We start from the raw sequence: 13338 nt of genomic DNA on the forward strand, positions 1-13338 counted from the left end.
TATAACTTGGCCATTCTCAAATTTGTTTCCACACCCTCACCACTGAGCCAACTCCCTTTAATTCAAAGATACATTAAATAGTTTCCAATTCTACAAGACTCAGATTCTGTCTTCTGAAAAGGTCCTTTGGTAGTGAGTCTTCCTTCTCCATACTCAAAGCGTGACTAATATTTTCCTCTGAGATTGTTTTGCACTTAGGTATCTTTTGCATATAGTTCTGGAGTTATTGCTTTCTAATTCAATGGGTACTCTTTGAAGAGTAATCTACTATATTTTCTCAGTTCATTCTATGTTCAAAGTTAAGCAAAGTTGCTTAGACAAAATTAATTCTTGTTGACTATCTCAATATAATATCACTATATCAGTCTCCCAGGATTTGTTCAGTCAAGTTCTGATCTAATGCATCTACATTGTTAGCTAAAGTTTTCTTTTACAACTCTTCTTTTGCAACTTTTCTCTTGCTCTTGATATATCTGCACCCTATGTACCCAATACTGGGTTCAAAAATTCAAGTGGCATGATCATTTTCATAATCTTTTTTTCCAAAATTATAAAAGTTTTTAAATAAATATTAGACCTTTCTCTATATCCCTTTTTAAATATTATCCCGATTATCTATATTTATACATATCGTCTGAAGGAAATGAAAACCACATGGTTTAATTGCCATTTCCCTTCTTATTCATGATATAGTATAGTGTCCTTTTTCCTTAAGGCTGTTTAACTCTTTTTTGGAAAGCTATTTGTTTATAATGTAATTGAAGAATTCACTGCTGCTGGGCAAAAGGATGATAGGGAAGAACTTAATAGTTTCAGTTTATATTCATTATTTAAAAATCCTGAATAATTGTGTTTGTAATTGTGAGCATGATCATAAACATTTGTTGCTAACATTTTACCTCTTTTAATCTGCACTGATTGATTTGCTTCTTATAAAAGTTTGCTGATATGCAGTGTAATTGAAATGCTTTTTTTTTCTTTAATATGGCATTTTTCAGTTTTTGAGAGTAAATCCCATCCTTCTCCCCAAAATTCACATCACAGAAAGAAAACTCCTATTTTAAATGAGAACTTATTAGTCTTTTCTTATACCAAGCCTAAAGTGGTACGACCAGAATTTATCCTGGTTACTTGTGTATGAGGCTACTCTAAACTTACTTTATGACACTTTTGCAAGGTTTCTAGGGCAAAGAATTCTTTTCCCACTCTTCCTATACTTCAAATTACTTGTATAATAGATTTTTGGGTTTACTTGCTTCTAAGCTCTTAGTTATCCAGAGATTTCCAATCATTTTTTTCTTTATTTTCTTTGCCTTTTACCAAAGAGTTTTGATAGAGATTGTTTTTTTGTTTGTTTGTTTCTTTGTTTGTTTGTTTGTTTTTGTTTTTGTGTTTGTGTTTGTGTTTGTTTGTTTGTTTTAGATGTACTTTACATGTAGTAATGGTGGAATCTTTTAGAAACTTTTTTTTATATAAATTTTTATAGCTCAAATTATAACAATGTTTTAATTTTCAAGCCTTAGGTTTTTTCTCAGTCTTTCTAGTTCCTGGACATTCTATTCCTTTTTACGAAGCAGATTTTTCCTTCTGTACCCTCTATCTTCCTGATACTACTTTCTTCTGGTACCTCTTCTGCTGAGTAATGTAGACACTTCCCATTTCTTTCTTGTGGGTCAACTTCAATTTTTCACTGAATAACACTGAGTGACTTCTAGCAATTCATCACTTGTAAAAACTATATTCTTTTTCCCCTCAATATCACCAGGTCTCTTTGGCTGTATAAATAGCTCACTGCAGAAGAATCCTGAATCTATACATCCAAGTGATGGGGTATAGCCAAATGATGAGATCTTAGAAAAGGGATACCTAAATAAAATTAGGATTACTTGAGGTCTAGTGGCAGTTTTGGGGTACAGGAAGTCAAATGGAACTCCCCTGCAACCTCTTTGGATTGGGCGCAAGGATACAAAGTTAAATAATTTCTAATGGTGGCACGAGAGTCCCCTGTAAATAATGAATTTACAGGCCCGAAAAGTTAGATTGATAAACCTACAAAAAACTTTTTTTTTTTTTAATCAAAGTTTATTGTAGGAATTTGGAAGTAAAGTTGAAGGTAGAAAGTCGCCTGAGCCAAAGGTGGTCCCTGGGAGGGCAGGACCCCTTACATGGCCGGAAGCATACCATATTTGGGGGAAAGGGCTCCTGCCCAGAGAGAGCTCCAGCTTGGCTCTTTTATACCTAAAAGAGGCTTGTGGGGGGTACCAAGTTCTTGGCGGGCTTTTCAAATAAGGAAGAAACTGTTTATGGGGCGTTGGGGAAATCTGAGCCGATAGTAGGGGCTGAAAAACACAAGTCAGCTCAGATCCGGTGGGGGCTGGGGCCAGATCTTGTAAATCAAAGGTCAGTCATGGGGGGGGGGATCAGAAAAGGAATCTTAAAGGGGCCACTGCCAGTATCACAAATAATCAATTAGTCAACATAAATCTCATTCTCAACAAACCCAAATTATCTCCTTTTAAAATCTCCACTCATTTTGTTCCTTTCATTGAGGACACTTCCGCATTTTTATATAGCATTATATTAGTTGTTAAATGTTTTACGTGTAAAGCATCTTAGGCATTTATTCCTTTCTCTTTGCTCATATGAACACTACTTATCCAGCTTTACATTCTGTTGCCTCTAGGTAGGAGTATTTAAATAATATTTTTCTAAATACCATTGTTATTGATAACTTTTCTTTAAAATATTGTCAATATTTCTCCCTGTTTTTTCTCACTTGCATAGATTCCCCACATGCTTTATGAAAAATATTTTACAACACTTAAATAGAAAAGCCAAAAAGGGAAAAACATTAGCCACCACAAAGCATTGAAATCATAGGCAATATTAAACTCTCTTGTACCTCCAATTCTGCAAGGAGGTGGGGGGAGAGAATCTCTTCTTAAATTTCCTGTGCAAGGTCTGTCTTGCTGTTGCAAGTCTGTAAAGATAAAAATGACCTCCTTTGAGATTCAGATGAAAGACTCCTTCAAATATGTCATACTTCCACATGTCTGTTTTGGAAGGTGTCTGTGCAGGAAATGACTTCTCTCTTTCAAAAACCTTTTTGTTACTGGGTCAGTAATTCAGCAGAGCATTCTTTCAGAGTTTTCCCAGTTTACTTATTTCACAAATTTTGACATAATTTTTATTAGAAATTTATTTTACTTAAAAAAAAAAAAAAAAGTTTTCTTGTCCCGAGGAGAACACAGCAGAAGATTTGGAAATAAAAACTTCCACTAAGGAGAAGAAAAATAAAGAAAATTTAATTGGTAATGATCTTGAAAATTGAAATCCTGATGCTTCCAAAATGGGCATCTTTCTGGACAACCAGAACCATTCATGAACCCCCAATGCATTTAAGAATATTAGAATCCCTTTGGAAATTGTGATAGCTTCCTAATCAAATTACAAAAGTTACAAAAATTGGGACTTCTATCATTTTAATACAAATAAACCAAATGGAATGTAGACTACAAATGTGAAAAAGCGAAGCTATTTTTAAATAGCCTTTTTTGTAATATTCTTCTGTCACTGCAAAAGCTTGGAGATGCCTGTACAATCGGACATGTTGAGACTGGCTGAAGAAATTCTTTATGTGACAGAAGCAGTAATAATATCATGAACTAAAATCAATGAATTTAAGGAAAATCCTAGAGATATCTTTGTGAATGAATATGAGCTCTTCCCCGTAATTAGAACCATAACAAAAGCTAAGCAATAGTTTAGTAACCACTCACATCAAAAAACTATTAGAGAACACAGGAGAAAAATAAGAAGTTGTCAATAACAGATTGCAAAGCATGGAATTCAGTACTCTTGATTTACTCAGCTCTTAATAGTGAAAGAAGTGGGGATCCCACCACAAGATGCTTAATAGCCAAATGAGTACTCTTCTCAGTTGAAAAGCATACTCTGGTGGGATGGAGCCAAGATGGAGGAGAAGATATACGCGATTTTATAAGCTCCCTTCTTCCCTCAATACCAATTAGTTAAATCAGCCTCAAAAATAACGCTGGACTGATAGAAACCACAAGGACTGGAAACACGACTCACCAGTTGAAGAGAATCTGGAGTTTCAACAGAAAAGGTCAGTTCCCAGGGGAGGAAGAAAAAAGGCCAACACAGACGCTTAGGTGCTAGCACAACTGTGCCAATTGGGCTGGGGAGAACTCTGGGATCAGAGAAGCCACTGAGATAGAGGAATCTGGCACAGGCTATTAGCTCTTCTCTGCTTATAAAACAGCAGTACAGAAGAGAAATCAAGCCACTTTAAAATACAAAGCCAGATCCTAGAACCACCCCAATCCGGAAGTGACCTAACAGATCTCGGGAAGGCTGTGCAGACGATTTCTGCTGCCCGGGCTTCACCTTAGTGTAGTTAAGAGCATGAACAGCAGGGACACAGCCCAAGGCAACATCTAATTCACATAGTGCGGGAAGTCCCAGAGAAGTGGAACCTTTGAAATAGGGACCGCTGTTTCAGGGAAGACACTTCCAGTTTGAGCGCAGGGGCTTTTCACATCAGCTGCTGACATCCACGCCCCATGGAACACATTGGCTGGGCTTTGTGTCGCCTTTACTGTTCAGTCTTAAACCTCAGGGAAGTCTTTAGGACACACAGCAGGGGTCCTTCACAGGGCAACCCTCACAGTGCAGCTGTACTAATCACCTCTGAGGAACTTCCAGGGAGGGGGAGGGGAACTCTCTCCCAGAGCTCGCTCTTAGCTCAGGCACAGGAGCCGCTGCATCCATCCAGTCTGGGAGGAAGCTGGTAAAGAAATAAACTTCTTACCCCAAGGACAGACCCCAAAAGATATTTTAACCATGAGTAAAAAGCTAAAGAGAACTACTGATTCCTTCTACACAGAGAAAGAGCGGGTATCCAACCCTGAGGAAGTTAATAGCAGAGAGTCAGCAGATAACAGCCTAAAGGTGAAAGATACCTGCCCACCATCACATTACTCTCTCCTAGAAGCGACTATTAAAAAGTTAAGAGAGTTTGAAGAAAAATGGGTAAAGGAAGGAGAAGCTATGATAGAGAATAACAACGTTCTGAAATTTGAGTTGGAAAAAATAAAGAATTCACAGGAGATGCAGTGTAACAAAATTTGTGAATTCGAAAAGGTTAAAACATCACAGGAAAGTAGCATTTCTGAATTGGAAAAGATAAAAAAAGTCTCAAGAAAGTAAGATTCCTGAATTGGAAAAAGAAAATAATTCTCTCTAAAAAAAATTAGGGAAATGGAAAAAAGTTCAATAAAGTAAAATAATTTTAAAAACTCAATTGGGCATATACAAAAAGAATTAAAAATATGAATGAAGATAATTCATTAAAAATCAGGAAGGAACAAATAGAAATGAATGATTCATTGATAACCCAAGAATCAGTCAAAACAAAACAAAACAAAACAAAACAAAACAAAACAAAAAAACAAAAAAAAAATGGAGAATAAGGTCAAATATTTACTGGGAAAATCTATAGACCTGGAAAATAGATCTAGGAGAGAATCTGAGGATCATTGTACTTCCTGAAAATTATGACCAAAAAAAGAGCCTAGACTCTATTTTACAGGAAATCGTCAAAGAGAACTTTCCAGAGCTAATAGAAATAGAAGGGAAAATAGGTGTTGAAAGAATTCATTGAACACCTTCTGAAAAAGACCTTAAAAAAAGAACTCCATGGAAGATTGTGGCTAAGCTGCAGAATTACCACACAAAGGAAAAAAAAATTTTGCAAGTAGCTAGAAAAAAAGAATTCAAATATCAAGGGGACACAATAAGGGTCACTCAAGAACTGGCTGCCTCCACATTAAAACATCGAAGGCCTGGAAACTGATATTCCGAAAGGGAAAAGATCAAGGATTGCAACAAAGGATAAACTACCCAGCTAAGTTTAGCATTTTCTTCCATGGAAGAAGATGGACATTCAATGAAACAGAGGAATTCCATTTGTTTTTAAGAAAAAAACCAGACTTAAACAAAAAAATTTGACTTACATCGACAAGACTGAAGAGAAACAGAAAAAGGTAAAAAGAACTCTTGAGAACTGTATCTCTGTTGTGGATATATAGAAAGTCCGCATGGATAATTTGATTTTACTGATATAAAAAAGGGGGGGAGTAGTAAAGGGAAGGGGGTAGTATCAGAAAAAGGGGAACGAGTTATAAAAAGAGGGAAACTACATCCCAGGAAGAGGCATAGAAAATAAACCATATCTGAGGGAATTTAGAGAGGGGCTGCATGTCACAAGTGGGGTCTATAAATTAAATATTGCGGAAAGGGTTCAGAGGGGTCAAGGGAAAAAGCCTAATCTGGGGATAATATGATGGCAAGAAATACAGAATTAGTAATTTTAACTGTAAAGGTGAATGGGATGAACTCTCCCATCAAACGGAGACAGATAGCAGACCGGATCAAAAGTCAGAACCCTACAATATGTTGTTTACAGGAAACACACTTAAAGCAGGGAGATACATACAGAGTAAAGGTAAAATGTTGGAGCAGAATCTATTATGCTTCAGGTAAAGGCAAAAAAAAAACACAGGGGTAGCCATCCTTATCTCAGATCAAGCAAAAGCAGAAGTTGATCTAATTAAAAGAGATAAGGAGGGAAACTATATCCTGCTAAAAGGTAGCATAAACAATGAAGCCATATCAATACTAAACATATATGCACCAAGTGGTATAACCTCTAACTTTCTAAAGGAAAAGTTAAGAGAGTTGCAAGAAGAAATAGACACTAAAACTATAATAGTGGGAGATCTCTACCTTGCACTCTCAGATTTTGACAAATCAAACCACAAAACAAATAAGAAATTAAAAAAAGTAAATAGAACATTAGAAAAAGTAGGTATGATAGACCTTTGGAGAAAACTGAATGGCTAGAGAAAGGAATATGATTTCTTCTCAGCAGTTCATGGATCCCATACAAAAATTGACCATATATTAGGACATAAAGATCTCAAAATTAAATGCAGGAAGGCAGAAATAATAAATGCCATCTTCTTAGATCACAATACAATAAAAGCTACATTCAGTGAGAAGTTAGGGGTAAATAGACCAAAAAGTAATTGGAAACTGAATAATCTCATCTTAAAGAAGTACTGGGTGAAGCAGCAAATTATAGAAACAATAATTTTACCCAAGATAGTGACAATGATGAGACATCATACCAAAATCTTTTGGATGCAGCTAAAGCGGTAATAAGGGGAAATTTTATATCTTTAGAGGCTTATTTGAACAAAATAGAGAAAGAGAAGATTAATGAATTGGGCCTGCAAATTAAAAAGCTGGAAAAAGACCAAATAAATACCCCCCCCACCAAAAATCAAACTTGAAATACAAAAATTAAAAGGAGAAATCAGTAATATTGAAAGTAAAAAAAAAAAAAAAACAAAAAACTATTGAATTAAGAAATAAAATCAAGAGTTGGTTTTATGTAAAAGCCAATAAAATAGATAAACCTTTGGTAAATCTGATCAGAAAAAGGAAAAAGGAAAATCAAATTGTTAGTCTTACAAATGAAAAGGGGGATCTTTCCACCAATTAAGAGGAAATTAGAGAAATAATGAGTTACTTTGCCCAACTTTATGCCAATAAATTTGATAACTTAAGTGAAATAGATGACTTCCTCCAAAAATACAGGCTTCCTAGATTAACAGAGGAGGAGATAAATTGCTTAAATAGTCCCATTTCCGAAAAAGAAATAGAAGAAGCTATTAATCAACTCGCAGGAAAAAATCCCCAAGACCAGATGGATTAACATGTGAATTCTACCAAACATTTAAAGAACAATTAGCACCAATGTTATATAAACTATTTCAAAAATTAGCGGATGAAGAAGTTTTACGAAACTCCTTTTATGACACAGACATGGTACTGATAGCTAAACCAGGGAGATCGAAAACTGAGGAAGAAAATTATAGACCAATTTCCTTAATGAATATTGATGCTAAAATTTTAAATAAGTTATTAGCAAAAAGACTTCAGAAAATCATCCCAAGGGTAATACACTATGATCAAGTAGGATTTATACCAGGAATGCAGGGCTGGTTTAATATTGGAAAACTATTAGTATAATTGACCATATTAATAATCAAATTAATAAAATCCATATGATCATCTCAATAGATGCAGAAAAAGCATTTGATAAAATTCAACATCCATTCCTACTAAAAACGCTTGAGAGTATAGGAATAAATGGACTATTCCATAGAATAATCAGGAGCATTTATTTGCCACGATCAGTAAGGATAAAATGCAATAGAGATAAACTGGAACCTTTCCCAGTAAGATCAGGAGTGAAACAAGGTTGCCCACTATCACCATTACTATTCAATATAGTACTAGAAACGCTAGCCTTGGCAATAAGAGCCAAGAAAGAGATTCAAGGAACTTGAGTAGGAAATGAGGAAATCAAACTATCACTCTTTGCAGATGACATGATGGTATATTTAGAGAACCCCAAGGACAATGCTGAAAAGCTATTAGAATTAATTCCGAATTTTAGCAAAGTGGCAGGATACAGAATAAATCCACATAAATCCTCAGCATTTTTATATATCACCAACAAAATGCAACAGCAAGAGGTACAAAGAGAAATTTCATTCCAAACAAATGTTGAGAGTATAAAATATTTGCGAATCCATCTACCAAAGAATAGTCAGGAATTATATAAGGAAAATTACAAAACACTTGCCAAAAAAATAAAGTCAGATTTAAATAATTGGAAAGACATTCAGTGCTCTTGGATAGGCAGAGCGAATATAATAAAAAATGACAATACTCCCCAAACTCATCTATTTATTTACTGGTATACCAATCAGACTCTCAAGAAACTATTTTAATGACCTAGAAAAAATAACAACAAAAGTCATATGGAAGAATAAAAGGTCGAGAATTGTAAGGGAACTAATGAAAAAAAGTCAGATGATGGTGGTCTATGTGTACCTGATCTAAAGCAGTATTATATAACAGCAGTCACCAAAATCATTTGGTATTAGCTAAGAAATAGACCAGTCGATCAGTGGAACAGATTAGGTACAAAGGACAAAAAAATGTACATCTATAGTAATCTAGTCTTTGACAAACCCAAAGATACCAACATTAGGGATACAAATTCATGATTTGAAGAAATCCGTTGGGAAAACTGGAAATTAGTAGGGCAGAAATTAGATATGGATCCACACGTAACACCATATACCAAGATAAGATCAAAATGGGTCCATGATTTAGGCATAAAGAATGAGATCATAAATAGATTAGAGGAACAGAGAACAGTCTACCTCTCAAACCTGTGGAGGAGGAAGGAATTTATGACAAGAGGGGAACTAGAGGTCATTATTGATCACAAAATGGAAGATTTGGTTACATCAAACTAAAAAGCTTCTGTATAAACAAAACTAATGCAAACAAGATTAGAAGGGAAGTAACAAATTGGGAAAATATTTCTACAGTGAAAGGTTCTGATAAAGGTCTCATTTCCAAAATATATAGAGAACTGACCCTATATTATAAGAAATCAAACCATTCTCCAATTGATAAATGGTCAAAGAATATGAACAGACAATTCTCAGATGATGAAATTGAAATTATATCCACTCATATGAAAGTGTTCCAAATCACTTCTGCTCAGAGAAATCCAAATTAAGACAACTCTGAGATACCACTACATACCTGTCAGATTGGCTAAGATGGCAGGAACAAATAAAGATGAATGTTGGAGGGGATGTGGGAAAACTGGGACACTAATACATTCTTGGTGGAGTTGTGAAAGAATCCAAACATTCTGGAGAGCAATTTGGAACTATGCCCAAAAAGTTATCAAAGTGTGCATACCTTTTGATCCAGCTTTGCTGCTATTGGGCTTACGTCCCGAAGAAATACTGAGGAGGGGAAAGGGACCAGTATGTGCCAAAATGTTTGTGGCAGCTCTATTCGTAGTGGCTAGAAACTGGAAGATGAATGGATGTCCATCAGTTGGAGAATGGTTGGGTAAATTATGGTACATGAAGGTTATGGAATATTATTGCTCTGTAAGAAATGACCAGCAGGAGGAATACAGAGAGGCTTGGAGAGACTTACATCAACTGATGATGAGTGAAATGAATAGAACCAGAAGATCGCTGTACACTTCAATGTTGTATGAAGATGTATTCTGATGTAAGTGGATATCTTCAACATAAAGAAGATCCAACTCACTTCTGGTTGATCAATGATGAACAGAAACAAATACACCCAGAGAAGGAACACTGGGAAGTGAATGTAAATTGTTAGCACTACTGTCTATCTACCCAGGTTACTTATACCTTCGGAAAAAAATAATTAATATGCAACAAGAAAATGGGATATACACACATATATTGTTTCTAGTTTTTATTGTAACACATGTAAAATATATGGGATTTCCTGTCTTCTAGGGGAGGGAGTAGAGGGTTGGAGGGGATAATTTGGAAAAATGAATACAAGGGATAACATATAAAAAGTTACTCATGCATATATACTGTCAAAAAATTATAAATAAAATAATAAAAATACTTTTTTTTTTAAACAGACAAATTGAATTTAAAAAATTTGAAGAAGAAGAAATAGAAGAAACAAACAGCGTGGTAAGTAAATCCAATTCCTGGGGATTTTTCTCATTTGTATTCTTTCAGGATTTTTTTAGGGCTGGCTTCTATGCATTCTCCTGAAAATTCTGGGATGTAGTGAGGAGGATGCACAACAGGCGTCAAAACAATGTAACATCGTGTTTGCTGGGAGTTTTGTCAGACTCTCATGACTTGAACAAACTAAAACTGCCACAAACACAATTATTCTTATTCTTAGGAATTGGGAATTAGGGAAGAAGTCCCTTTTCAATACTCTAATGTGATGTTAGTTTTTACAAGTGGTACTAGGAATATATATTCACTTTCTCCAACAGGATTGTTCCTTACAATCACTCTTCTCACCCTAAGCAATTTGAAACACCAGGAAACAATGTAAATCAGAGCTTTATTTCCCCTAAAGTTCTCTTGACACCTTCTTTTTGCTGATCTTTTCAGCTGCCAAGGAATGAAAATCTGTGTAGAAAAGCCCAAAAACTGTAGATCCAAGTATAACCTTTCCAGACTAATGAATTAATATGTCCCCATGGATCTCATCCTCTACACATCCAAATTACCTTCTCCAACTCCTGGCATTCAAATTTATAGATAACTCTCAGTGCTCTCCGCCCTTAGACCTATATAGTAACATACCAGTTACCAAATCTTGTCTGTTCCAATTCTTCCGTATCTCCATATTTATTCCTTTCTCTGTTCCTACAGCAATATTACACACTCTGCTTCTTGCTCTTATCACTACTTGTTTGCACTTTTTTTCAATAGAGAAACAATTGGAAAAGATGGCTGCAGAGGAAAAAAAAAGTACAACCAATACAAAAAGTAGGTGAATTCCACATAAAGAGGGATACCCACCAGCAAATTAAGACAGTAGGGAATAGTTTATCTGTCAGATGGATGGATCAGGGAAGAATTTAGCAACAAAGACGACAGAGGGCATTACAAAATAGAAAGTACATTGTTTTGATTATATATTTAAAAAAAAAGTTTTGACAGACACAACCAATGCACCCAACATTAGAGGGAAAACAGAAAAGTGAGGGAAATGTTGTTTTGCAATAAGTATCTCTGGTAAAGGTCTTATTTCTTAGATATATAGAGACTGAGTCAAATTTGTTAATCTATATATGTCATCATCAATTGGTAAATGCTCAGAATACCTGATCAAGCAATTTTCAGACTAGGAAATCAAAATTATCTATTGTCATACAAAAAATATTCTTAATAATCACTAATGATCAGAGAAATGCATATTAAAGTAACTCTGAGTTATCTCACACTTCTGAGATTGGCTAATATGAGCAAAAGTAGTTGCATGTTGGAGGGGATGTGAGAAAAGTGAGACAGTACTGTTGTGGAATTGGAAATTGAATCAACCCTTCTGGAGAGCAATTGGGAACAATAACCAAAGGGATATCAAATCTGCATCCTCTGTGCCCCAGAAATAACACTCTTAGGTGTAGAAAAGGAGGTACAAAAATATTTATAGCAGCGCTTTTGGTAGCTAAGAATTAGAAATCAAAGGGGATTTGACCAATTGCAGGATGACTCAAGAAGCTGCGGTATATGTAATATTGTAATGAAATAATATTGTTTTATATCTTAAGAAATGAGAAGCAGGTTAATTTCAGGAAAACATGGTAAGGCCTGAATTAATTTATAGTGAACAGGATCAGGAAGTAGTACATTGAAACAAGAGTATTATTGCATAAAGAACTTTGAATAACAATTATTTTCAAACAATAAAATAATCCAAAAAGAAAGATTATGAAAATATCTGTCTGCAGAGAAAGAACTGATCTTGATTTGACTATTGACTGAAGCATCGTATTTTCAAGTTTATTTATTCTTTCATTTTTTTTCATTGAGTCTTCTTTTCTAAAATGCCTATAATGGAAATGTTTTACATTATTGCACAACTGTAATTTGAATCTGACCACTTACTGTCTCAGGAAGAAGTGGAAGGAAAGAAGTGAGGAAGTGATAGGATGTCAAACTCAAAACTTTAAATAAAATTATTTTTAAAAATAATATATTTTGCTTAATCTAGCAATGTTTCTTTTCCACAGAAGTCTTCTTTTGAGGAGGAGGCAGAATTCGTAAAAATGGTAATAAGAACAAAAATATATTCTGCAAGGTAAACTAATGCAGTATTGGTGGGGTTTCAGAATGGTAGACTATCATTACAAATCACCATAGCAGTATCCTCCTGCAATTACAGAAATCAATGTGCCCCTCCTCTGTTTCTATCTTCACCTTATTGGGAATGTAACAAATGGAGTGTAGTGTGCAAAGAAGTCAAAAGAAGAGATTATGTTTATGTTCAAAGAGCACTTCTCATAGTATTCTTGTGGACATGCCTGATAAGTGGAGACTGAGTAAATAAATCCTAGAATCCTAATCAAAAAGAAACAAACTAGTCATTAAAATGGATTGATTTAAGAAAATGGAAAATTCTGGATACCTCTCTGAATTAATGAGTACGATAATTAAAACCAAATTAAAAGCACATATAGTCATTTAGTAACTACCAATAAGATTTATATAAATACATTTTTTTGAATTACAAGACAAATAATTTGTTGTAATGCCTGAGAAACTGAGCCAGATAGAGATTAGAGAATATTTAATAATTTATTTAATGGAGAGATATAATGGGACCAAATGGATCCATGGTTTGGTCCCAAGGCTG

At 34.8% G+C, this 13338-nt stretch overlaps 1 protein-coding gene across 1 annotated transcript in view; it reads right to left on the reverse strand.

Annotated features, from left to right (window-relative positions):
• Positions 1 to 2060: 2060 nt before the first annotated feature.
• LOC141562174 (uncharacterized) overlaps positions 2061 to 13338 on the reverse strand; it is a 74969-nt gene continuing 63691 nt past the window's right edge. The window contains exon 4 of the mRNA XM_074302185.1: positions 2061 to 2980. The gene's annotated coding sequence lies outside the window, so the exon portion shown is untranslated. The remainder of the gene's footprint in view (positions 2981 to 13338) is intronic.

Source organism: Sminthopsis crassicaudata, chromosome 3 (genome assembly GCF_048593235.1).
Source record: "Sminthopsis crassicaudata isolate SCR6 chromosome 3, ASM4859323v1, whole genome shotgun sequence".
Taxonomy (NCBI): Eukaryota; Metazoa; Chordata; class Mammalia; order Dasyuromorphia; family Dasyuridae; genus Sminthopsis; species Sminthopsis crassicaudata.